Source organism: Struthio camelus, chromosome 1 (assembly GCF_040807025.1).
Source record: "Struthio camelus isolate bStrCam1 chromosome 1, bStrCam1.hap1, whole genome shotgun sequence".
In the NCBI taxonomy this organism is placed as follows: domain Eukaryota; kingdom Metazoa; phylum Chordata; class Aves; order Struthioniformes; family Struthionidae; genus Struthio; species Struthio camelus.
The window spans coordinates 170,413,532-170,441,291 of record NC_090942.1 but is presented as its reverse complement, the minus strand read 5'-3'; the positions used below and the strand labels follow the sequence as shown (position 1 = coordinate 170,441,291).

The 27,760-nt window shown below is 35.6% G+C and overlaps 1 long non-coding RNA gene across 6 annotated transcripts in view; it reads right to left on the bottom strand.

Moving 5' to 3' along the window:
- Positions 1-27,640, bottom strand: part of LOC104149190 (uncharacterized) — a 47,040-nt gene extending 19,400 nt beyond the window's left edge. The window contains exons 1-4 of one of the 6 annotated variants that reach the window (XR_011138183.1): positions 27,512-27,640; positions 11,440-11,468; positions 8,369-8,478; positions 6,565-6,632 (exon numbers count right to left, since the gene is read on the bottom strand). This is a non-coding gene — a long non-coding RNA (uncharacterized lncRNA). Of the gene's footprint in view, positions 1-6,564; positions 6,633-8,368; positions 12,934-15,494; positions 15,626-27,511 lie in introns of those variants that run through there. The other 5 variants (XR_011138180.1, XR_011138182.1, XR_011138175.1 and 2 more) reach the window with 5 other exon arrangements.
- Positions 27,641-27,760: the final 120 nt, after the last annotated feature.

Genomic DNA, 27,760 nt, shown 5'->3' with positions numbered 1-27,760 from the left:
TAAATTATTCACCATTTATGAAAGAGTTGATTAGCAAACAAAATATGAGTAATTATTTTCCCAGTTCAGATTTCTATGCCCTCTGGTGTACCTTTTCTAGATTGTATTATCTGTTGATGGTGTTGACAGCTGCGTGTTGGATCTGACTTTAGTTTTGACACCCTGTAAAGCTCACAGCAAGTTAATGGGAGATGTCGGTGGTAAAGGAGTGCTACATCAGGTCCTCCAGTCCTTAACTGCATCACTTCAATGATTTAATTTAATAGGTCATATAAATCCTATTGCTTACTTTCTTAAACTTAGGGGAGAAAAAAAAAAAACTTTCACAATTTTGTGTTATAAAGGATCATTCATTTTATCCTACGTCTTGCTAGTTTCACTAGAGGTTGGACTATCCAAGAAGACAGATGGAGAAGGCAATAAAAGCCTCCTTCCCAGGACCCTTCAATGGGAATCAAAAGTTCACACCTTTCTGAGCCCAAAGATTTTACAAGGTTCATCACTGCAGAAGGGTAGGCTTCTTTGAGTAAAATTGCATATGGAAGGTTTTCTGATACAACTCTTTCCTGATGCTTTCTTTGGAACAGTGCCACTAAATTCACATGTCACCTTTAGCATCCCTGCACCAGCAAAGAATTAGATTCTATAACTTCATTTGAACTACTGTATCATATAGTGGTAAAAAAGTTATTGATTCAGCAAATTTATATAAATAATGTATAACAGCTAACATTTCACACTACAGATTCTTACATTCTAATAAAATTAATATAACTCACGCAAGCCCCTAAACACATGAGGATTTTATGTGTTTTAATGGCCTCTGGATATCAAAGGTATAATTTAAAACTTTTGCTGTTTAACTGTTTGACCTGCGGCATAGAAAATGAATGTCTATATTTAAAAAAAATTGCATATACTGTGTTGATTGTTTTGCAATTGTGGATTTAGTCATTATTAACAAAATAATGATAAAATTGTCATATTGACTTATTTTTCAAATGTTATTTCTAAGAAGATAATTGAGAAGAAAATATATATAGCCATGAATAACCTTGATCTTATGCCCTTTACATTTTAACTATTGAAATTAAAGCTAAATTGCTTTCAGGTCTTGTAGATATCATTTTAGTATTACCATTCAGAAAAAAAAATTGCTAATAAATTAGATATTACTGTGAAGTATTTAAGCTTAATACAAGGAAAATGAAATCTCGTTAGACAATATAGGGGATAATAACAATCACAGGCTGATTAAAAAAAGTCTTGCAAATATTGCATTTATAAAGAATTTATTAAACTTTCCTGTATACATGAAAAGTGTTCTGAAAATACATGCTAGATAGTTTAAAATGCAGTTTTTTTAGTGGCTTAAAAACAGTCTAACATTTATGAAATTTAGGTCTACAAGATGTAGAGTTCAGTCTACAGAACTGCTGATGATGTTGGATTAAAGTTTGTAGAACTATATCATGCTGAAAGCAGGATACATTATTGCCAATTGATGTTTAAGCACCTTTAATAGAAGAACACTTAGCACTGATTTTCTCTGATATAAATAATTAAGAAAGAAAAATTATTGAAAGAATTCTGTCTCTTCCTAAGAAAGATAGATTTTTGGAAAAGAGTATATCTTTTCTGGAATCATTTAAAAGTAATTGGAAGAATTCTTTATGGTTCTATACTTTAGGTAGACTCAGATATATTTCATTCATAATCAGAACCTCTTCTGTTTATCAAAGAACACTCTTCACATGTTAGAACTAGAGCTAAAAATATATTTACACTGTAATGTTTTATATACAAAGTGAACAATGCCAGCAGAATTTTGTCTGGTCTACATTGCTTTATTCTGTACTTGGCTGTACCTGCACTGTTAAATTAGTTTTCATAGTAGGGTAAAAAAAGTTCTTTGAACATTTAGGCTAAAGTCAGACTGTTTACATTTTGCCTTAGTTTTTTAAAAGGCACGGTACTGAGTTCTGGACACTGCATAAAATGTTCTTCATGCATTTTTCCTACAATTTAAATGAAATAGACACAAAGGTAACATGTGCAGAGACAAGAATCTGAGCTCACTAGTTACAACATAGCACTAAACCTCAGAGGCAGATCTGACTTGCTTTCCTCAGCTAAATAGTTTCCTAGCTAAACAGCTGTCCAGCTTCGTGACTGGGGGTGGGAAACCATTCGTTCCTGGCTTTAACCTTTATCAGTCTTATCTCTTACAATGGCACCATCTCAATATATCGGGCAACAGTCTCGGGCAAAGAAAAGCCCCAGAGGAAGCTCCTGAAGGAGTGTCCTGACTCTCTGGCCATAGTACTGCAGGACATAATGAGTTGGTGCATGCCACAGTGGCAACGAGACCTTACTCTCTTACTTAGTGAAAGTTCCTTTTTCTGTGACCCTATGAATTACTGAGTGTGGCCTCAATCAAGAATCTTGACCTTACTGATTTACATGGATTGATTCAAATTCTAAAATATTTCAATTTCTATCACAAGGATTTTGATTTTTCTCCTCCTCCTAAATTATCTCTTTTTGCAATATCAATGTTTTTAATAGTTGTTTCATGTGCATTTTTCTTAATTTATCCTGCTTAGAGTATTCTTCAAAATAAGATTATATGAGCACATACATTATCTTTGTCACTACATGAACTTATATTACAAAATCATGTCATGACAGTTATTTTGGTTCATAGAGATGCTGAGTTTTGGACCACTGTCGCTATATCTATGGGGCTTTCTTTTCAAAAAGATCTAGATTTCACTTGTGACACATTTCTTCCCATTAATAGCCACCATTATTTAAACCATATTATATCACTATCTATTTTCTTCTCCAAGCCAATGGTGAAGAAATTTTGCTCACACACTATATATCCTTTAGGCTCTACCCTTCCCATTGAATAAAAAATAAATTAAAATAAAATAAAATAAAGGCTATGACTTATGCTATCAGTATAGCTGAAAAAACAATGTGTCAGAATTTTTCATCTCACAGAATCTCTAAATAAGCAATGAATATGAGTGGATTACTGTGCCACATAACTTGATTTACAATTTCCTGGCCATGTCAGATATCAGCCTGTCAGTATTCAAGAAATGTTGGCAACCTTCTTTAAGTGTCTTCTCTTGTATATAATGTTTTCCCTTGGAAAATTCACATACTTTTCCTGAAATAAATATATTATTGAGCTAATTTGTTTTGACTGACTTGATGATGGATATGGCAGTTTCTGTTTAAAGGTCTCTGCTAGTGTCCTTTAAGCCAATTCTTTAAATGAAATCATATATCAGTACAAAGGAGCATAAATATTCCTATGATCATTTCCACAGAGACAATGTATTTTAAGAGTGTTAGGTTTGTTTTTTCTTGTTATTGTTTTGTTTTGTTTTCCTCAACAGTCCCTGCGGACATAACTGCAATAAAATACCATTTTAAAGGCAGAACGGCTTCAGGATTGGCACTAGCATGAGTCCCATTCTCATTATAACTGGTGACTTTGGTGTTTGAAAGTCCTTAGTGTAGACAAGATAAGAAGAATAATATTGCTACCGCCATGCCAAATGTTTAGGAAAGTAAATCAGAATGGCTTTCTAGAAGGATTCCAGGATTCAATGAAATGATAGACCGAAACCTTCATGGTATCCCTGAAATAAATAAACCATGCAATATCACACTAAGATAAGAAGTACCAATGTAAATAATATTGGCAAATAATAATAAAAAAACCTGCTATAAATATGCTAAAATAAATCTGAGTACATGCTTAAAACAGGTTCAAATGCTGATATATACAGTCAGGTATTTCACCTTACCACACATAATTTATTCAAACAAATAGAAGCACTTCTTAAGTAAACTATTACTGAAAATGAAGAATGGAGTAAGAATTGTTCTGTGTTTGATTTTTCTTATTATTTATAGGAGGATTTCTATTACATTATTGTATACAAGGTAATCAATATAGTGGTGGTTTATATCTTTCGTTTGAATTGGTTATTCAATGTCCTGGTTCATTTTACAAACTGAAATGCCCAAAAGAACATGTTTTTGTGCCACAGATTAAACTACTTTTAAAAGTCAGCAGGCCAGGCGACATAATCTTGAGAACCTGTTTGAGAAGGGTCTTATATTAGGTCAAATCTTGTTCTTTTTCAAAGTCATTTGGGAATATAAACTTGTGGACAACTAGAGATACAAAAGAATTTCTTTTTCTTTTAAAGAGAGTTATATAATCTCAAAACAAAAAGACAGCATCAGATAGATATTCTTTACAAAAGAATAAATAAAGTAGTTAAACAAAGATTAGAGCCCTAAATATAAAAAAAGTACCTAAGGTTTTCACGTTCATGAAGAAAGAAGAATAATTTATTCATATTTATAGGATAGATAAAAAATTTTAAAATTTTAGAGATATAACATCATGTTGGACTTTATTGTATGTTTTAGATACAACAGGAAGAAACAGCACATGTGAAATTTTCTCCTGTTTTGGGAATTCCTTGGAAGACAGAGAATTTGGAGTAACTTTATATGATTCTTCAACCAGATTTTAGAAAAGAGTGAAAGCGTGTGGCTGAAGTATGGTGAACTGAAGCTGTTCCGAACGCAAAGACTATCAGGCAAAGAAGTGTAGACACTAGTGTCACAATGTGAAAAAGCTGAAGAATTTGGAAGTAATGTGAAGCACCTGTGTCTTCCATCCAGCTGACAGTCTTCAATGAAACACAAGAGAAGGAAAATGGAGAATTTATTCTTTGGATAGGCGCTATCTCACCTACATTTAGGTGTTCATAATATATACGTACGTTTTATGGTCTAGTTCCCCTCAGTTCTCTTTAAAATTAATATAGAGAAAGAGATGCTGCTTCTCTCCATCAGTTTTAAGATGAGGTAGACTACACTTGAGAAGTGTCTCTTCCTCTCTATCAGCAATAAGAGGATTCACACGCCTAGCTCAGCCAGGAAGTTTAGAGAATTATTACAGTAGCTTTCTGAGACAGGAAAGGCAATTACCAGCTTCCTAAACAACTGCTAAGATAGAGGTCATTTTTGTCAGATTGAAGAGAGAAGATTGTTGGAAATAAAAGACTATTTCATCAGGCCTTATTAGGGTTCTTGCACAGCATTTCCAGAGCAGGTGGATCTGGGTCTTGTGGAAGTGATAAATGTGTTAAAAATGTGTTACATACTTGTCCCATAGCCCCTTTGCATTTCATGTATAGCTTAAAAGTATTTTATACTGCTCAAAAGATCAAAACCAGTACAAACAGTTTTCAAAGGAATTCAAAAGGCATTTCTTATCAATGACTGTGGGCTAATTGAAAGCCAAGTTAAGCCAACAAAAATTCTTTCATAAATAGACTTTCAGTTATTCTCCTGATGATTGTGTCAAGAACAGAGTTTATAAAAACTAAGTCCTGATATGTAGAAGATGGCTTTGAGTGGGGAGTTGGAAGAGATGACCTCCAAGGGTCCCTTCTAACTTAACCTACTTTATGAGCCTGTGATTCTGTGATTTGAGCAACAGTGTCTCGACTGAATCTTTCCAAACGCCATATGAAAAGTAAAATTGGAATCAGAAAAAAAAAAACCCTAATAAAACATTTTTATGAAAAAAAAAATTTGAAAGAAATTAAAGCTAACCTCTTAAAATAACATAAGTTTCACAAGGAAACAAAAATTGTATTTATTCCTTGATTTTGGTGGTTAGTCACTTTACTGCAGATGACCTGGAAATTAGATGGATAGGTAGATAGGTGAATTCTATCATAGTCTCTCCCTCCACCCCCAGGATCATAAGATAGTCCCATAGCACCATAACAAATAAGCTCATAAAAATTTATAAAGAGCATTTTATAATGAATAGTAAATTTTAGTCCTTCTGTTTATACAAAGGAGAAAGTGTAAATCAGTATTAACCGTTATATTCAGGAAAGGATAGGAGAAAAAAGATAGAAAGCCTTTTGATTGGTTAAGCAAGTGCTAAAGAACAAAGGGAAAAAATTAATCAAAACGACACACAATATTTCATGTAGCCCTGAAAAGATAAAACTCTGTCAATACATAAAGACATTGAAACATGAGGTGAGGATAAATTGTCCCAATTTTATCTTCTTTTGTTCTCTCTCAAAAATATTTAAGTAGCATTGGATGGAACATTCCTACAACTGACAGAAAGAAAGGAAAACTAAATATATGTGTATATTAACCATAACCAGTGGAAATGATCCTGCAGTGTATCTTTTAAAGCAAATTATAATCTTTTATTTGGCTGTTTGCCAAAGTTCTCAGTTTTCACTTGATTCAGTTGTGTAAAATAATTATAGATACATATATCTGTGGGCCTGTATATTTGTATAGATATGCATATATTCATACATATTTGTTTATCTATTTAGGGAACATTTGATACAATATAGGATATCAGTTACGGGAAGCCATCAAACCAACATCTGTCACTTTACATAGGAATATAGTGGAATAAAGGTAAACTTTTAAGGTACATTTTTTTAATTTCAGTCATTATTGATTGGGTTACTCTGTACTTACTTATTATGCCTGCACATGGGTCAACAGCATGCAGATTTTGGTGACAGATATTTGTGACTCCGCGCTCTCTGAGGAAGATAAATTTAAAGCTCTGTTTTACAACTTATTTTGGCCTAGTGTAACTTATTTTTGCTCTCACTCTTTATTTTTTAAGAGGCTTTAACATACAAACAACTAGTCTTTGTCTCCACTATTGGTTCTCTAAAACTGCGGGATAAGAACCTCACATTTATATGTCAGTGACATAGGAGAGCCCATACAGTATAGCTCCCTGTCCTTGACAGTAGTTACCATCAGCTATTTTACAACAATAGTACAAGAAGTAGTAAGTTCTGTTGATTTAAAAAAAAAAAGTTTAGATATTATCTCCATTCCAAAACTCTTTGCTATTTTACTAGTTCAGCTCTAAATTTTTGCATTATCCATATAACATTTAATTCTCTTTCAAATATTGATAAGCACTTTGCTCAAGGGCTGCTGTACTGTAATGCGTTCCATGTACTAATCAGGCTTTATTAAAAAGTGTTTCCATCATCAATTTTTCTGTTTGCTACTCTTCAGTTTAATTGAGTGAGAGTTTATTTTTGTACTCAAAAAATGGTACAAGGATGGATTTCAGAAAGAAACAGCAACAACATTGCAAGCTATTTTATTTTTTTTTTCCTTCTGAGCATTTCACCTTTCATTCTGCGAACAGTTGCCAAAGTGGAATATAGTGTCCAAAGACAAATATCTGCTCTTTCATATGGCCTTCGAAGCCTTTTGTTTTAACAACTTGCAAGCCCACAGAAGATGAAAGGTGACTTCATTTGAGTACTTTTCTACCCAAAATGGGCACGTCGCATTCCATGAGATAAATAGTTCCCAATGGTTTAGAAAGTGAATGCCTCCAGGCAGCTTAGAAGCCTATGGCAACATCATGGCAGTACAATAATAATGTGCTACTCTTCAAAAGATTTGGTATAAAGATTTTACTGGGCTCCACAGTGTAAAGTAACAAACACATCTGTCATCATGACTTTTCTCTCTTTCTTTCAGGAATGGGAAGAAAATATACTTACTAAGATATCTCTTGAAATAAAATATGAATTTTGTTTTGAGTCTGAATTTCATAACCTTTTTTCCACAGTCTATTTTCAAATATTTCTTTAAACATTATGGAGGTCATCTGATCCCTTTGTGTGTGTGTGTGTGTGTGCGTGTGTGTGTGCGAGTATGTGCGCATGTGTGAATTACAGAATTTGAAGTGATTTGATAAGGCGAATGATTAAAATCCTGTGACTTGGATCTGCTTTTGAAAAATAAGAGAGAAGAAAAGTCACAGTAGAATCACAAAAATACCCTGACTGGGTAAAACTAACAAGTAATGACAGCACAGAGGGAAAGCAATTTTGCTGAGTGGCATCCTGATGCACAATTTAATATGGCAAGGCTGCATTACTCAAAACATGGCAACATATTCAACTTCAAGAGAGTGTCTTCCTCGGAAAATCATGTGGAAGATACGACGCAAACTCATTCACAAAAAAATTTCTGTATCTGTGATAGCCACATCCAAAATCACTGGCCTCTGGCATCTGCCTATTACTGTAGGAAAAAAAAAAAGCACCTTGAAAAATGGTTTTTGAGAACATCAGAGCTACTGAGAACATGCATTTAAAGGTCTTTTAGTTTTATCTGAACATAGCCAATTAATTTATTTCCAGAAGCTAGTATAAAAACTGAGCAGATTTTAAAGATAAGATCAACGTAATCAGAGAAACTGGGCATCTAAAACAGCTCCCAGTGAGCAGCAGTTAGTTACCGTGTCACCCAAGAGCAGCTTGACAGCCTGAATCTCCCAGCCATATTTGCAGAGGGATTTTCGTTGCAGCTCCTCAGGGACCTTTCACGTTTCTGCACTGCACGGTCAGCCTCAAGAGGTAAGAAAAGCAGAAGCAATAAGGAAGACACAAGTAAGGTGGATCAGGATGAGGAATAAAAAGACAAAGAGAAGTTGTGATTATTTAAACGTCCCCCCCTCCTTCCTCCCTTCCTTCTTCTTCACAGTGGTTCCTTGTATGAACTGGCACGCACTTTTGGCTATTTCCAACTCCCCCCCAAAAAAAAAAAAAAAGAGAGAGAAAACAGAGTTGGGCCAAGGTTCTTTGGCTAAGTTTGCAAGCCCCCTCTGTTATAAATCCTGCATTAACACCTAAGATTTTTCATAAATAAAATTACATGAAAAATATGAGATTTATTCATATGGAAAAAAGTAAAAAAGGAAAAAAAGTCAAAAGCAATTTTTCAAACTCTTTTAAACTTAAAATACAGCTCATAAAAATTATCCTGATTTGAATTTTTGACTAATGTTGAAAGTATGACAGGATTCCTCTACCTCCAGTGTAGGTTTTTTTCTATCCTTTCATATTTGACATATCCTTCAAAATGACATTCTGGGATATAGCTCAAAAATGCTAATGATTATTATATACAGCTTTATTTTATTCAAATATGTACTGTGCACTTCTCGTAAGAAATAAGAAAGTATGGTTCCTGTTCCAAATGTTTATCATCTTCATACAATAATTATGCAAACTTTTCAAGGGGACAGTGAAGGAGAGGGATTACAAAAATAATACAAATAATGTAGCATAACACAAACATTGTAGTTTAGGTTATTGCAGTATTTCTGAGAAGTGCATCTGCAGATGAAGTCCATAAATGAAAATGAAATCTTTATACTGCATTACATCAAATTCTGGGGTTTTTTTGCATATTCAATACGAAAAAATATGGAGAACATTTAGAGCGGCTGCAACAGAAATGGTGGTGTAGGTAGTATCCTTACTGAAGTAAAAAGAGACGACTATACTTCTGTAGCAAAACTGGGAAGATGCACTGCCATCAATCCCACTTAATTTAAATATTGCTGCTGTTTCCTCTTCATAAATGCTACAAACCCAATTTTTTGTGTCTCAGAGAAATCAGAAAGCTGAGTTAACTGTTTTCTGTTCATTCTGGAAACTTAAAAAAAAAAAATTAAGATAACAAGCATTTTATTTCAAAATTTGTTATCTTATTATTGTCTAACTTTAGAAATAAATGCAGGATGTTACCAGAATACAAAACAATGAAAGAAAAATAAAAATATAGAAATGGAAATTACACAGACTTTTTTTTTTTTTTCCCCTGATGAACCTTCAGAAATCTCAGTACTAGTGAACAGTCTCTGGTTGCCACAGAAGTTGTCAGTATTCTGGAAAAACTGCAGCTGTACTCTGAGTCCCACAGACTGCTAACTTCTGACAGCTGTGAATGGTTCTTTGTAAATGGAGACTTCTCTCTTTGACTCAGAGCTGAGCTTCTGGAAATGCTCCAAAATACATTCCCCTGTGTGGCTGAAAAACGCTCTCAGTGCCTGCGAGGAGATAGCATGGAAGACGAGGCATATCTAAAAGTACGGAGAATCCTGAAATCTGCCAGTGCTCTACCTTTCCTTCCCCATATAGGGATTGAAACTTTTCTGTTTTGCATTTCCTGTATACCTAAAACTGTGTAACCTTAGTAGGTATCTACTCCTTATATACTAAGAAGTATCACAGAAATGCAGGGTCAGAACAGTGCAACACAGTATGATTGAGTTAATGTAAAAGGTTAACTTAGGTTTCAAGTATTCAAGCACCCTGTCAGATAAATAACCTCAGAATGTTTACTTTAAAGACATTAGAAACAAAAATGACTTTTTTCTGACATTATGATCTATTCAGGTGAAACAGAATTTGTTTCAATGGTATCTTTTTTATCATTATTTACTAACATTAATTAAAACTGATGAAGTTTCAGCTTCCTCTTGTTGGTTTGAATGAATTTCAACAATTATCCTTTATCCAGAATTTTCCTTTCTTAATCTTATAACCTTGCAGCTTAGGAAACCTCTCAGTCACACGCGCTGACTTGTTTGATAATGACACACAGCACTCTCAGCAAATGCTGTGACGTAGTCAACCATCACTTAGACAGTCTGAACACACAGACTCTTACAGACTTCAAGGATGTTTTCAGATAGCTCTTAAATGCCTGACTGTGGTCCTGAGTGGTCCTTAGCCCCCTTTTCACATGCCTCTACTTTGTGTAGATTCAGTGTCACAAAATTGTATGTCAAAGTCCACTTGCAGTTACAACAGAGATATTAAATTCTTTATTGTATGTAACTTATACACAGAAGTATCAAAATACCCAAACTGACTAAGCATGCACCTTTGTGTGATGCATATATGCAACATTCAAGTAAAACAGCAGAGTCTACTTTACTGTTACAGAGTCAAACTGGTAGTGGTGTGCGTACGAAACTCGCCCCAATATTCACACACCCCGCACGTAGGCAAAGAATTAATGCAGCCACTGTGCCTTGGGAAAGTGCTTGTTTACTTTTCCTCTACAGTTGTGTGGCATCTCCAAGAAGCCAGTGAGTGAGGAATGATGCATTACTACTGGGTAATAAGGTGTACCTCCCAAAAAGGGAGAGTTATACCTATACTTATAATATAGGAGAGTTATATATAGGATAACTACTCTCCTATATACGCAAGTGTACTGTACATGCAAGGGTATGGGTATATATAGGAGAGCATATATAGGTTTGTATGTACATATATAGAAGAGTTGCACCTCTAGGACCTTCATATGCACTCTGTCATCTGCAGAGCCACTCATGTTTCTCATGAGCTGCAAATTTTTTTCCTCCCTTATCATGCAGCTATATCACATTCAGTACAGAAAGAAAATTAAGGGGTCAAATTAACCTTTAAAAATCTTTGATAGAGGCAGATTCAACACTACCTCTGAAATATGATGTGACTACGGGCTACATGAAGCAAAGTCAAGTGTACGTACCTTGCCTTTGTATTGTTACTTTCTTGTATCTGCAATATAGAAAGGAGCATCAAGAAAATAGTGAGGTAAACTGCAAAGAAATTGCTTTTAGGAATTAATATCCTTCTGCTTTAGTTGTATAATTCATTAATAAAACATTCTGTTTTTCAGTAGTTTTCACTACAGAGAATGTATTCAGTATGTATTTCAGAATTTTTCATTACATGCAACCAAAGAATTAAATTATCCTCATCATAAAGTTAATTCTCAAAGGAATAGCAAATTCCATGCTGTGGAACTGAATCCTGAAGTCTTACTCAGTTAAAGGTTTTAGTGATTATAATGTGGCACATTTATACTAACCATACCATCATTTTAACAGAGAGCATCTTGCAAGACAAGCGATAAGCTGGAAACACACAATGTCACGTAGTAGTCCTCATCCAGATCTCAAAGTTCATCTCACATTAATCTTTAGAGTCTCTGGAATTTGTTCTTCTTTACATGAGAACATCCAAAAGTCTGGTAATTATGATCTTCTACTCTCCACTGAAAAATGTAGATATATATGTGGTGTGGAAGACAAGAAAATATCAGAACGTTCTATTCTGATAGAATTGAATAGGATATTTCCTTTTATTGCAACATGATCTTAAGCAGGTCTTTTCGTATACTCTATGTTGATTACAAATACATTTTTAAACTTTGATATGTAACTGTAAACACTGACCTTCGGTTATTGACTCATTTCACATCTTTGGTGAATAAGTCAGTGTTGCCAGTGTGTAGAGGCGCTAGCTAACGTTGCTATCCAATGTACTAAGCAGTGTAGGTCATATAACTCGTTTTGTATTGGTTAATCTAAATCGCTGAGAAGCTAACTCCGCTCTTGTTCGTTTACAACTTGAGAAGGTCATGCTGAGCACAACCTTTAAGCAAATTGAATACTACAAACAGCCAGTGGCTGAAAAGGCACTTCAGAAGGGGAATGCCAGGCCCAAGGCTCCTTTTTCATTTGGAAGAATATTTTTGATTAACTGACTACTATAAACAAGCAAAGTATGTGTAGATGAGTCAAATGAAACAGTGTAAAAATATTACGGGCTTTGATTCAAGAATGGTCTGATAAAATAAAAGTTTAGCCACCTAAGCTCAGAGCCCCCTCTGACTGGGGAGAAGTGATTTTCAAACCCATCAATTTGAAGAGACCATGAAGCTCATGTTATCGACTTCCTGGTCAAAATTTCTTGTCATCGCACTTCTATACAAAAGAGGATAGTCTCACCACATTTTAAAATAAAATAGCGTATTATAAGGGACATATTTTTTCTAGAGTGTTCCTTGAACAACATATTTGGGACGGCTGAGCCAAATACCCACATTTTAACAATCAATAATTTGATAGCAAATTACATTGGAATTCAGAGACACAAAGCTGGAAAAGAAAAACAAAATGAACAAGGTAGTTTAGGATAGTAACAGGGAAACAGGTGCAAGGTAGTAACAGGATAGTTACTTAAGCATAAAAAATATGTTTTATATAATAGAATAAAAATAGAATTTGTGATCAGAGATTTTGTCAAGAGACCAGAACAATGCCACAATGAACACATCAGCAAACTTCCCAACCAGAGTAATGAAAAGAAACAAAGTAAAATCCCTGCCATCTAACAGTTTTGAGGATATTGTAAGTTATCCAAAAAAACAGAGTTCTCTGGACAAAGTGCCTTCATAGTAGCTTATAGCATTTAGACTGAAAATGTGGTGAGCTGGCAGTAAGGCCAATCTGTGCCAAGCCTTCATATGGTAGTTGTTTCTAACTGATTTTCAAATGAATTTTATACCTGACAAAAATAAAAAGCTAATCTAATCTCAGATATGTCCAATGGCCTCAGCATCACCATCCACCCTCATTCATACATATATGCAGAAAAAAAGTTTAATGTAGGCCCTACTCTTGGGTGCTGATGCGTACTAGCCCAGGCCTGTAGGCTTCCTCAAGGGAGATGGAGACCTAGCTCCAAGCTATGTGCTAGGGAAGAAGTGCAATGACCTCGCAGGGCTTTCTCATTTTCCCTGGGCCTAGACTTTAAATAGAGGGGAGTGAATATGCTAAATGCAGGTACTTGTACAGACTGAACCTACAGAGTTGCTGACAGGATAATCTGAATTGGTTTGAGCGTTACAACGACCCTCCTAGCTCTGCCTATTAATATCCTGCTGGTTCACATGTGCTGAGCCACAGGACAGGTGAAAACCTCTTGCAAAGCATGCTAGATAGCAAAACGTAGATGATACCAGGAAGCATGGCATGGCATTAATGTGGGAAGAGCTTGTCAAGCATGCAACAAGAGACGGTTTCTGATTCGCCCTGATCCAAAATCAAATGGACTGCAGAAAAGTTAGCTGGTCAAAAGACAGCACTGGAAAAGACTCAGCAGAGCAAAGCAAAGACTAAAACTCATGAGGCGCTTTTAAAGTCTCCAACATCTCAGCAACTGATGGGGAATTTCTCATGTGCACTATTTATTTTTCTTTTGGGAAATGTGTAAGGGTTACTAACCCTTGAACAGGTTTGTACTGAATTGTAACACATCATGGAACACTTTGATACAGATGAATAATAAAAACTTTTTGTTAGCAGTCTGACTCAGTCAGACATGTTTGTCTACCGTAGAAGCTTTCGTCCCTCATATTTGTTAAGTCATCTATTTTATGATTAAAGACTTGGCAGTCACAACCTCAAACTCTGATCTCTCATGAATAACCTTTACAAAATATAACATAATAGTTTGGGTCTTTCTTGCAAATCGCTTCTCATAGTTTCCAGCGCTGAGGTTGGCAGTGTGGACACCCATTTTTAACGGAGAAGTTCAGGCACAGCCAAAGAACAGGTTCTTGAACCTGAATTTCTCCCATCTAACTTTCAGTACTTAAATGAGCCTCTAAATTATCTTGGATCCCTAGTGTCCCTGGGGGACAGAGCGACATAGTCAACTGAAAGAAACAGCTGCTTCAAGAGGGTGATTCACTTCTTAAGAAGGCTTTTAACACCTGTTTATCATTAAGTACAGAGGCAGCCTAGAGCAAATAAGCCTCTGTTAAAACAGGCTCAGGTACCTATTTGCTGTGCTTGAATTTCTGCAGTAAGAAAAGCTAGCCTCCCACACTAGTGATTTGCTGCCTCTTCAGGGTTAGGTGTCAGAGAAGAGTTTTTCGGAGCAGAACTGTTTTGAATTATAACTTACTTAAAGTTCACCTCAGCCCCTTTTTAGTGTGCAAGTCCCTGAATTTATTCCCAGGTTTAGCTGAAACTATTATTTAATGTTGTATTTTTTAGTTCATTTAAGTTCTAATTTTGTCTGTACCCTATTGTTATCTAACTAACTTTTGTCGAAACTTACATCATAAAAAGAGAGTGAGCAATAATGATAATAATAAACACCACAACATGCAATTGCTAGGGTGCTAATTTATCTAATGTGCATGTCGGATATCAAAGCAAATGCTCTCTAAAGTACTGGAACTCTGTAAATTAAGAAATAATTTGAATTAATGGTTTAATTCATGAAAACTATTGAAAGGATCATATCCATAGTGGAAGAGTATTCCAGATAATAAATAACTTTTGTAAGCATGCAGCTGGTGAAATGAATAGAAGGTGTATGGTACCTATAGAGGTATTTCTTATGAGTATATTTCAGTCACATAAATTTTATTCCTACTTGCAAAAGTAGAAGAGAATTATATAAAAACAATGAAAAAAGGTTTTCCTTAGTTTAGGAGAGCTTAAAAGTTCGGTGTTACTGGTTTGAACATCTACCACCATTAAGTTTTACAGCGTAGAAAGCAGAAAGAGAAATTGACTTGTGAATGAGGAACCAGCAAACAATGCAGGTTTAAATCTTACTCTATAGGTATGTGGCGCAATATTATCATGAATGGAATTTGGGATGTGGGGTGAAAGTCACCTATTATGACTACTTTGAAGGAGTAAAAATATGAGCTTTTGCTGGAGAAATACCAAAAAGGAAAATGAAGCATCTGTGTTCACAGATTTTGTTAGTGGGGCTCACATTTTTCAGGATGAGTAGTTCCAGTGGAGTAGAGTGCTACCCAGAGTATCACAATTTGGTCCAGAATGATACAAAATTTACATAGGAAAACCTAGGTGAAAACTCAAAAATAATTTAATTAGAAAAAGCAATTGTAGTGATAATTATGCCTCAAAATCTGAAGATATTAATATTATTAAAATATTCTACCAGTAATTTAGTAAAGATTAGAAAAAGAAACCAAAACCAGACAGAGCCACTTCAAATAGCATTTGATAAACATAAGAGACTATTAATTTACTATTCGATTACTATATGAAAATGCAGCATGAATCCATAATATAGAGGTCTTTTCTCAAGATGAAAATATTTATCATTACTGCTTACTCTATATAAAGTACTCTATATGATATTTTAAAATATACTCTTAATTTAAGAGTATGCTGTAAGCAGCAACATATGATGTATAACCAGGGGCCCCATACTTGTGACACCCACAAGGATCAGAAAGTTTTTTGGGTTGGTGCTAGACTCCTCTAGCTAAGAATATGGAAAGAAGATTTCTAAGGGACATGTAACTTCAATTAAATCAGTTTTTATCAAAAGCAGAAATAGAAAATAAACTATGTAAATTTTAAACAAGCATTCTGAGTATTAGTGTAGCAAATTAAATTATGTCACAGCCAGTAGTCATAACTGATAAATCACATGGTAATCATTGTTCTGAATATCTAGCCATATTTGTAACTTTCATCAGCTAGACTGTTGACGACATCTTTATGTTTTTTTGATGTTGTTCTTTCAGTGCAACAATGACATCTATTCTGGCTTATCTCTGATGTAAGTGTTAACCATTGGACTCTATTAAAACTGTATGGAAACAAAAAAAAATCAAGTTTTAGAATATTAAAAAACAGTGAAATACGCCCTCATCAGAAAACTTTTCATTAAATAACATTTGTTTCCAAAATACTACTGCTATGTTAAGGAAATGCAGGTACTAAGCAGGGAGTTTGATTTCCTGTTATGGTAACTACATGATATTTTAGCTGATGCATAATAACCAGAAAAAGAAAGAAACAAAACCACTCCTGGCTACACAGGTCTGCTAACACATCACTAACACTAACAGCAATGGTCCGCAATACCTATGTTCATCTTCATCTATTTAAAAGGATAGCAAAAGAAAAATAAATGTTATAGTATAGCTACATAAGTAGTACACAAGTATAGCTACATAAAATAAACTTAGTTTGTGTATAGAAATTTTTGGGGGGGGGCATTTGCTAGCAACTATATGAACTGCTTTTTGAAAAAAAGAACTTTACACATTTTCTTTAATATTATCTTATCTTTTGAAAAGTGCTTTTGCTAATGTAAGCCTGAATTTTGTTACAATATCTGCCCCATAATGAGCAGCACTGCATTTCCCCCAAAGTCCCATCCAGGTCAATAAGACTATGGACAGCATAAAGTGTAAATATGTCTGAATAACTTTAGAGTTATATTTAGTTATTTTTGTATTTAATATATTCAATGACTATTTGCAAAGCATATATCAAGCCCACTAGATTTTAGGTATCTAGGCAGGTATTTTGGTAGGTATCTACCTAGGTAGGGCACGTAGGCTAAATGCATAATGGCCCTGCAATCAGGAGAGAGGGACAATTACCTAGAGCAGAATTCAGGTCACGTGTGTTGAATCATCCTTTGGAAACAGTCACCTCACTTTGTTATCTATCGGACAGTATTTAAGATGAATTAGCCCTAATTTAGACATCATGGGTAGTTGCCTAAAATTAGTTAGATTATTTCAAAACATGGTACATGTTCTTGTCTGCCTTTTAAAAATAATGTTGTATTGGACAAAGCTAAGAAAATAGCTTGATAAATATAAAATATATAGAAATATAAAAATATTTGGAATATAGAAATACCACATAAAATAAATAGAAAATCATTTGATATTGCTTAGATATGTTTTAGAAGTAGGTATCATTTTGTAATGAAAGATAGCTTCCTAATGAGGCTTAGAGCTTGCAGAACCTATGCAGCCTTCTTGTTATCTTAGGCAAGATAGGCTTCATGATTTAGGTACTGATATTACTATTTATTAAGATTCCCTACTGCCATTCATTTCATCAATACATTTAGGTTAAAAAAAATGAATTGAAGTAAGACATAAAAGGATGCTAAGCATTTCCCATACTTCACTATATTAAGAGTTAGATTCATTTTTTTAGTTGAGATATTGGAGAGGGAGTTCTGAGAAATGAATTGAATTCATTCAGTAAAGCATTCCTTATTCCATATGCAATATTTCAGTTAACTGATCTCATTTTGCTTCAGTTCCTCAAATGAAGACTGTGGATGATGTTTCCTTTCACTCCTCCTTTATTCGTTTTTTTCTACTTTGGCTGCAAATTTCCAGGAAGCTAAGTGGCGTTAAGTAACTTCACACTAGTCATTTACCACTGGATTTCAATAATTGGCTCCCTGACTTACACCTTTTTTTTTTTTTTTTAAGTCATAGACAGTAAAATTTTATGCCAATATGTATCACTACTATCTGATCAGAGATGTGTAATGGAATGTAATCCAAATGCCAGCTACAGCTTCTAGGTATTTCTGTAATAGTGATAAACCCAGTAAAATCCTATGTAGCTTTCTGCTTAAGCTTTGTAGGTTGTTCACATTCCACGGTGACATATATAAAAATCTAGAGCTGAAATTACATTAAAACATAAATTTCATACCACTTCCATGCAGAACTAAATTGCTCATCAGCAATTTTTCCTCTGAAGACTGCCTATAACTCTATTTCTCTTTTATAGAGCATGTGAAAGGGGGCATAGCATGGTATAACTAGAGATAGGATAAGACTTAAATAATGTTTACAGGGCATTTTGATATCTCTGACTAAGGTATGTCATATATTTATGATGATAATTTTTTTCCCTTTTATTCAGTATATCATATTTTTATAATGTCTTGCCAGGCATATAGAGACAATATAAGTATCATAGAAGCTTTTATTACATATATCACTACTATTTTTCACTTCAACTAATAAATGATATAGAAAGCATTGTTATTATTCAGTTTTTTGGGGGGAGTTTTTTTTTTAATGATAGCAAAGACAAATAGATTGCTGCTCGTGTTTTCCACTGGACTATAATAATGCTTAAAATTCCTTGTTTCCTCACAAATCATGTTCTGTTTCTTCCTTTTGAACAGTGAAGCAGCAATTTTCTTGCTTCTATTGCCTACTATATTGAAATTTTGAACCGATTACCAGTTACAATAATTAAAAAGTTAATAGAATAAAGAAAGAAAAAGCCAATCCGTTTGCTCTTTTTATGCAGTACCATCTAAACTTTAACCAATAAAGATGCTCAAGCTAACTTGCTCTCACCCTACAGTTTAGAGAATTCAGGACCATATCATGCTATCTTTAAGAAGGATTTTCAGTTTTGGAATAAATTTCTCTCTTATCTTTCTTGATCTGCCAACATTCAGTCTTGTCAGCTGGTCAGATACACTGGAGGACTCAGAGACGGGACTTTCTGAAATTTAACTTTAAGTTAATACTTCAGTGAAAATTCAAATCCAATGCCAGATTCTCAGATCTGGTCTGACACTTGTTTTCACTTTGACTTTCAGCAGTCAGTTTACATCAAAGGAGAACCAACAATGTAAAGTAGACAAGGATAAGTAAGAATAACAAGCTGCAGTTCATCAACGTGTTCATCAACTCATATGAGTCATCAATGCAGTGGACTTGTGATAATCTTGCCCTTTTAAAAGACTGTGAACTGCAATTTTACACCAAGAGGTTGGTTGTCTTAAAACCAACAGAGACATTCCAACAAAATAGTGCTGACTTAGTAAATACTTTCAAAATAAGACCTTTTTCACTGCTCCCAAATTGTTAGGCTATGTCTGATACAATTGACTAGCAGTGAAACATTTAACAGTGGTGACATTTCCAAAAGTTGAATTACTGTTCTCTATAAAGTCAAAAGAAACAGGCTCAGAATTACAGTTTGGGGATTATTGACTGCAGATTCAGGACAGCTTTTCTATAGTCAAGTTTTGCACAATATTGAGAATGATGGAAGCCTATTTTTTGAAGCAAAGGCTTATATTTTGAAAAAGTGAAGGCACTACCCAAGTACTCCTGGTTCCGCCTTCCAGACAATATCAGTATAATCCAGCTCTTGGTGTTCTACACGCTGCCTTTTGATGGTACAGAAAATTATTTTTAATTCTCTGAGGTGACTATTCAATTGCTTACTATAGCTGACAGAATACCCTTCATAGCTCTTTGCACTTTTCCTTTGTTTCCAGAAATTAAAAAAAAAAAGAAAAAGCTTTTATGTCATAATGGTAGTTGAGTTCGGTTATGTAACAACTGGCCTAGTAATAGATTGTTCACATAACATTAGTAACAACTTGACTATCAAAACAATTATGGTATAAAAAAACTATTTTATATTACTAGCCATCTATTTAAAGATTAAATGTAAGAGTCAGATGGCTGTACGATCCACCGAAGGCCATTAACTCTTGAAAGATCTCATACATCAGGATATTGTAGAGAAGCTAGTCACAGTACACAAATATTTCTCCAACAGTCTTAGATATGTATAATTAATAAAAAGATTTCATTATTTGAAATGTTTTATATGGAATCATATGAATAAATATTTTTAAAAATTATATTGCAATAAAATTACTAAATAGAAAACGTTGTGACATGTTTTTAAGAGGTTTTGTCTTCTCTCCATTTGAAGTATATAACCACCTAGTATGTGAAAGCCTACACTAATATCCAATCTTTTAAAAAGTTCATTTTGAAATCTGATGGCACAGCCGTGAATCTATTAATGTGTTCTCTTCTGTAATGCACAAGACAGGTGTCAAACAGAACTCTAAAAATCATGAAGAAAGTTTACTATCATGTTTTCTACTCCTCCTGCTCAATTTCTCTTTTTCTTCTTTAGTTAATATTTTCATTAGCAGTTTCCCGCACAGGTGCATATAGGGACACCTAGTGGCAGTAACTGATGATAACTTCGCAGCCAGCAGAAATGGAAGGGTCACCAAGTGGTGTGAAATCCAGAACATTATGCTGAATACTCAGAACATGCAACTTGTATTCAGTGTAAGGCTTCTGCTTTCTTACTAGAATGAGTCCCCTTAAAAAATCAAATAAACATTCCTCGCTTGCTTTTAATGCAACATAGCATAGTTACAGTATGTATTACGCAGAATGGTTAAATAATAGATTGATTTAAAAATTACTATGTAAACAAAGCTTTGCATTTTTTTAAGTAAAGACAAAATTCTCATTAACAATCAGCCTAGTCTATGCTATTAAGCAAATATGTATATATAAATACGTGAAACTAACATGCATTCTGTTTCTGTTTTGTAAATGCATGTTTACACATACAGTGTTGAAATCCATATGACTGGATTTTACTTTTAGAAATGAGTTTGGGGTTTTAGTTTTGTCATTTCCATAAATTACTGTGTGTGCAGATAGATTGTCTTAAATATTGCTTCCAAAAAAAGGAAAATAGAACAGATTATTCTCAGGAAAGATTATTAACATTTTTAAATCTAAAGCTAAGCACCTTTATCCAAACACAGTCACACAGGGCTAAGTTTTCAAAGAGACCTATGCTCCTACCTAGCATGTGAAGTGCCTAGAGCCAATTCAGAAACGACTGAGAGTGTCGAAGTTTCTGCTGAGTACCTTCACATAGCTCAAGAGCCTATACTCCTTGCTATACATTTTAATGCCAGTAAATTCAACTGAACTCTTATTTTTTCCCTAGACATCAGGAAATCACTTTAGTGCTGTTACTACTGAGCATCTTGGAAGTCTAATTCACACATCATCACTGATTTTCAATCCCAGACTTCCCCTGCTTGTTTTGCCTGGGAGGCCAACGTGATAGAAAATCTCAAGGGAGGCCTAAATGCCCCAAGGACAGCAGGGATAAGGCAGAACAGTCGCTGGGTCTGGTGGACAGGGTACGCAGCACAATCAAATTTCTGCTGACTCATCTGGAGCGAGGATTTGAACCCAGCTCATTCAAATGAGTGTTTTAACCATCAGGATAGAAGACACTAGGCAACTCTCTGTGAGTTGCTCCTGTTAAATCTGTTTCACTGGAAGAAAATTAAAGTGTAGTAAAATCTAATAAATTTCTGTCTTAGGGTTATCTCTATGTGCAGGCATATGAATAAATCTCTCTATAATTCACATTCTAACTTTTCAACAGGAAAAACTAAGAAGCTACCTCAGAGGAAGTGTTCAGATCCACCTGAAATCAGAATCTTTTATTTCAGTTATTATAGATAGATTTAGATACCTGATGTTAGACATATTTGATTTAATACCAATTTAATTATGTGATAACCATAAGTATAGCAAGGAGATAAGGGAGATGAAAAGTCAGATCTAAAGTATAAAGATAGAACTGTTTAGGAAATTTTAGAGAGATCTTTTCCTATACCTCTCTTAATATATGTTCTATTCAAAGTGCTGTAAAGCTTAGCTATTAACTTTAGGAGAATAGAACTGAGTTAAATATGATTTTTGTAAGAAATAGTATCAAATAGCATAAGGTTACAGAGCTGGAAGGGACTGGCTGGATTTATAAATCCTCCATAGTTGTGGATAATCATATACTACATAAGTATTTTAAAAATAGTCCACAGAATATTTACTCCAGATGATACTACACACTTCCCAATACTGAAGTAAAATCTTAGGTCCTGTAGTAAAAGACCAAAAGTCACATGTCTAATGTTCCTTGGGGAAAAAGGAAAAAGGGGAGAGGTGAGGAAACAGGGACACTGCCAATGCTCTAGCCAGGCCCCTGCAACAGGAAGACAATAAAAAAAAGTTTGCAGAGTATTCTAGGAATTAAAACATCTTGCAATATAAAGGCAAATAAAAAAAACAAGGATGAAAGAAATTAACAAAATATTGGAGCCAAACTAGACAATGAGGGGGAAAAAATCCTTCCTGACCTGAGAGCCCAAAGTAAAACCTGAGGCAGAGAATACAATATAAAGGTAAAACAGCCATACTCGATCTCCTTCAAAAAGCCCATTCTTTCCCAACTCAGCACAAATGTAACTTTTCTCCAGTAATTGTCCCATTCAATTACACTATGTTTTCTATGAGCTTTTCAAGTTCCATCTTCAAACAATATTGGTTTGTTGGCCTGATTACCTATTTGCAAGACTTTTCCAGTATCTCACTTCTCACGTGGTCAGTAAATATCTTCTCATTTCTAGGCCAAGCTTATGCACAATCAATACAAAAGCGTTTGATGGTATGCCAGCATCACTCTTCAATTCAAACATTTTTTGTCTCTTTTTAGTATTTAATTCAAAATGCATTTGTAAGGAGTCACATACCCTTTCAACATCTATTTGGCTCAGTATGAGAAGTCTGGAGTCTCCTTCTTTCTTTCTTTTTCTTCCTTTCTTTTTTTTTTTTTTTTTTAATTTCTCTTCTGAAGACACATTTTCCATTCCCTAATTATCCTACTTTCTTTCTGATCTTTAAATTCCATTTTAAGATCTTCTTTGAATGTATGACCAGAACTATGCACAATACAAGAACTCATGAAAAAGCATTCATAGTTCAGTCCTGTACAACAGTATTAATGCCTTCCCACCTATTAAGGCAATCCTGCCTAATACAGCATAGAATCACATCACACTTGTTCCATTGTATCTGTACTTGAATTATAATGGGAACTCATAGTCATTTTCAGATTGTCCAGCACTTTCAGATTTTTATAATTTTGTTTAAAATTATTTCATCCCAGTTTATAGCAAAAGTTTTCATTCATGACCTTGCAGTTTGTATTATTTCACTTAATTCCCATCCATCCAGATCACATATACATTTTATATATAATTATATATGAAATTTATAAATATTGAAGTGTTAAAACATTGATGACAATTCAGTAATTATTATTCTATACTAAATTATTGAGTGTTTATATTTTGCTTTGTGCTTATACGGTATATTTATTTGTGTGTATATATGTGTTTATCTGGATGGATGGACCCATACACACACCCAAACACACACATATCTGTTCAGACCAACTTACCCGAGGTCGGTGATAAGTATACTACACAGCACTGGTCTCAAAATTGGTCAACAAGTGACTTCTACCCATTCATATAACTCCCCTCTCAATGTTATGAAGTGTCCCCTTTATTAAGCTCCTCAGAAATTTTATAATTCTTGTATTTATCTGAGTTCAAACATTTCACATCTTTACTTCTGCACCTGCAATTTCATGTGTTGATCCTTCCAGCACTCTAGGATGGAGATCATCTAGGCCAAACACTTTTCCCACATGGGTACCACCAGATAAGCTGATGGTGTGATTTCTACTCTCCTATTTTCACTTTCATTATGTATCAAAACATATAGTCTTACCAAAAACAGAGGCAATATATTCTATTATTATTTAGTCCATTCATAGTTTACTCTTACTGTCCACCCTATCTTTAATAATCAGTGCCCTACTTCTTCTGTTCTCATTTTACTTACAGGGTTTAAGAACTTTTTACTATGTCTCAGTTTGCTGTGCAAGTTTCAGTTTAACAAGGTTTCTGACCATTCTCAGATTGTTTTTATACCTACTAATCATTGATGGCGATTTGTCCTTCTAATCAATATCTTCTTTCTTTCTTTATAGGTTTTATGCTTACTCTTAATAACCTGCTTAAGGTTTTTATGTTCAGGGAATTTTTTTTCATTCTATTTTTTTCCATTTGCTTGAAATGTAAACGCAAAATAGCTTTTACGTTCTTTACTTAAAATAATATCATGTCTTCACTGAATTCTGGTGCTCCTCACACCAGGCCATCTCACTAATCTTTTTTTTATTTCTCAGAGTTTGCCTCTCTAAAATATTGGACTGCAGCCATGGATCTGCATTTTTCTGTTTTGCTATTTAATATGAACTTAAAATCACTGGATCTAAGTTTATTTTCTATCATCATTTTTTCCTGCCGGAAAAACTAGTAGTTTTTCCTATCAGCTCAGTGTTTGTTTCACAAAAGAAGCTATCTTCTGTCATGCCCAAATTCATATGGTCCCCAATGTCATTAGTTGAAATTTTTTTTCTGATACTTGCCTGTGGGTAATCACACAAATAATGTGTATAATCACACAATTTCCATTCTTTCTTTTTTTCCCAGTATTTGTAAGGATTACTAGCCATATCAACTCTCTACCAAGAGATTCAAAATAGATGTCATTCCTATGAAGCTTTTTTCCCATCCTTTTCACAATAATTTTCATTCTAGTAGACTCTATTTCATCCTTGCCATCAAATTTCATGTTGTTATTGCACTATTGCTTAATAGTCTTTATTTCTTAACAGTCTTTGGTGTATTAATATGCAAATATTCTACCTTTGTTTCTCTCTTTCCTAAACCATATGTATCCTTCACTTCCCATATATTCCACCTATGACTTTGTTACCACCATGTTTCTTTTTCTCTGTAATGTCTGATTCCCTGTTCTGGATGAGCTGTTCCTGTTACTTTTATTGAATGAATCAATATAGATAAAGGGTAGATATATTACAGTTACCAGTTGGTGTAGCAATAATCTAGGTACTTGACATATCCTTTTGTTTACCTATCTTTTCTGCAGTTCCACCCTCATTCACCTTCCCTCTTTTTATTTGTATTCCCTATGAGGATTAAAAAAAGTTATTCCCAACTTTCCCCCAGAGTTTTTCAGTTTAAAGGTTTTTTATGATCTTTTGGTTTACTGAAAGGGTAAGAGAAAGCTAAATTAGCAAAAGGCACCACATTTTGATAGTAACAAAGACTACTTTGTTTCCCACAAATTTAGCAACATTAATTGTTTGACTTTCTCACTCTCAGGATTATAATCACAATTTCAACTCAGATATTCAAATACAACTTCCATTGTAATGAACACGTTCAGACTATGTAGTCTCCATTCAAACAGCAGCTCTGAGTAAGGAATATAGAGCTGTGCCCTCTCATGCGATTCATGCATATTGCAAAAAATATTCTGCAAAACTCTACAGAACTTTAAGTACAGGTACTTCAGTAAAAATGTAATGTTAATCAGAATATGAATGAACAGAACAGTAGCAAGATAGTTCTAAACTAATCAATATTTAAACCTCATGTGTGCTACCAAAATAATATAGCAGCCTAACAAGTTGAAAGTAAGATTTTATTAAATCAAATTTTCTATTCATTATACTTTTCAATATCTCATTACCACAGGACCAGGATAACTCAAATGCAACATGTGTGCACTATTCACTTTTACATCATAGTTTTTAACACTATTTCAGGTTTTTGAAATGTCAACGCTTCCAAAATGATTTCATTGAAAGAGTTAAGCTCAAGCTAGCTGCTGAGGTTATTTAAAATAGTGGGTTTTTTATAGAAATAAAAAGGGGGGTGTGGCAGGGGTGGGTGTGGTGTATGTGGGTGTGTGTGACACAGAAATATAGAAACACAGACAAGTGCTAAATATATAAATATGATAGAGCTTAAAAATGCAACTATATATACATAAAATGCCATATAGTCAAACCACAGAGTTATGAATTCAAAGTAAACATGATTTTCAAAAATAGTGAGGTCATAAGAAACTTCTGTAAAACATCCCTAATGGAAATCTATGAGTTCTTTTTATTTCACCTATCATCATGTATTTCATAAGGGATATTAGAAATGTTTTAAATAATATTAATAAAAATTGACTGGTTTTGTGTTCTTCTCTTGACTAATAGTATCTTGGAGCTCAATCTAAAACCTTTGAAAACTGTCAGCCATTGAATCGATTGGTTTTGCATCAAAACAAGAATTTCAGACTCTTTAATATTAAAAGTAGGCACTTTGTCCCACCGAGAAACTTTCCAAAACCTTCTACAAGGTCAAGCACGCTACCTGTTTGTATCTAAACGAACAAGAGCTGTGGTTCACACAGATAACTTGTCTCTCATTGAAATATCAGAGCTTGCTTATCTAGGCCTCAGGAAAAAGCATTCGAGAGAGGCTCTCCTATTACATCTGCAGAGAGAAGAGAACACCTTTGGGGAAGGCTGATCATTAAACAAAAGGTGATTCTTTACAACTGTTCTTGGGTTCAGCATGTTTGGAGGTTAAGATACAAGTTGACAGAGGTCTGCTGAAGACATAATTCACACATCACCTGTAGAGGCTTCTTCACTCTGTTATGTTTAGACTCACACATGAAAACCTATGAAAGCACAGCAGCATCTTAGCATTGCATTTCACTGAAAGCCAGATTGCAACCCGCGCTGTGCGCCGCACAGGATACACTTTTTGCGTTCATGTGCGCGTAACGCCTCTTTGATTTACATGCTAACGTGTGCAGCGCTCATAACGCTACCACACACACCTACGCACGCCTTTGCACGCATGCAATGAAACGTCCTTTTTTTTTTTTTTTTGGTGCAGATCATCCAAACGCCTAATTTCACCGGCAGCAAACAAACCTACAGCTAAACTTGGCAATCGCCGCGGCCTCCGCTCGGCAGCAGCCGCCTGCGCACGCATAAGGCGCTCCGTGTCCCCTTCGCGAAACCGCGCCGGCGGCAGGGGGAAAGCAGCCACCAGCGCTGCGCTGCGCTGCGCTCCGCCCCGCACCGCTCCGCCGCTGCCGTCCCCGCGGCACAGCGCGCCCGCGGCAGCCCCTGCGCCGCCCGGCGGCGCCACCTGGCGGCGGCGAGAGGCGCCGCAGCGACGGCGGCGCGAAGTGCGCGGGGGAGAGTGGGGGGAGGCGCCGCCACCCGTGGCGGGGGCCCCCCCTCGGTGGTCGCCGCCGCGGCCCCCACACGGCGTCCCCCGGCCCGTCGCTCCCGCCTGCTCCGGCGCGGGCGGGCGCGGAGGGAGCACAAAATCTTCTTCCCCCCCTCCTTCCCCCCCCCCCCACTCCGTCAGCGGATGCGCGCAGCGAAACCCACCGTTCCCTTTGACCGCGGCCACCCAAGTCCCCATCCGCTCCCGGCGGCGGAGGCTTCCCTCGTATTACTCAAGAGGCAGCGGCGGGCGGCTGGTCGGCGGCGCGGCAGGAGGCAGTGGCGGCCGCCGGAGCTGGGGGGGCGGCTCCCCGCCGCCCGCCCGCCCGCCCGGCCATGGTCAGCGGCCGCTGCAGGCGGCGGGCGGGAGGGGAGGCAACGGCTCCGCCGGCGCGCGGCTGCCCGGCCCCGGCC